Raw genomic sequence first — 702 nt, forward strand, 5'->3', positions numbered from 1 at the left:
GGGCTCTCATGGAGCCACAAAGGTGATCAGGTCAATGTTGTATAGTCCCAACACCAAACTTAGAGTTTGGATATGGGTTCTTAACACCAAACTTAGAGTTTGGTTGTGGCTTCCCAACACCAAACTTAGAGTTTGACTGTGGGGGCTCTTCTTGACTCTGAACTGAGGGAAGCTCTTCATGCTTACTCTCTTTTGTCACAGAGGGATGGCCATGTGCCTGAAACACAAGGTAGTCCCCATTCAATTGAAGGACTAACTCACCTCTATTGACACTTGTCTGCCAATTGTAATGAGAACAAGGCAGGTTGTACCTCAATGATCCCTAGCTTCTCCATTACAGAGAGTGGCATCAGATTTATCCCTGACCCAAGATCACATAGAGCTTTTTCAAAGCTCATGGTGCCAATGGTGCAAGGTATTAAGAACTTGCCAGGATCTTGTTTCTTTTGAGGTAGAGCTCTCTGAATCCAAGTATCTAGTTCACTAATGAGCAAGGGAGGTTCACTTTCCCAAGTCTCATTACCAAACAGCTTGGCATTCAGCTTCATGATAGCTCCTAAATATTGAGCAACTTGCTCTCCAGTTACATCTTCATCCTCTTCAGAGGATGAATAGTCTTCAGAGCTCATGAATGGCAGAAGGAGATTTAGTGGAATCTCTATGGTCTCTAAATGAGCCTCAGATTCCTCAGGATCCTTAATA

The sequence above is a fragment of the Arachis duranensis genome, chromosome 3, assembly GCF_000817695.3.
Source record: "Arachis duranensis cultivar V14167 chromosome 3, aradu.V14167.gnm2.J7QH, whole genome shotgun sequence".
Classification (NCBI taxonomy): Eukaryota; Viridiplantae; Streptophyta; class Magnoliopsida; order Fabales; family Fabaceae; genus Arachis; species Arachis duranensis.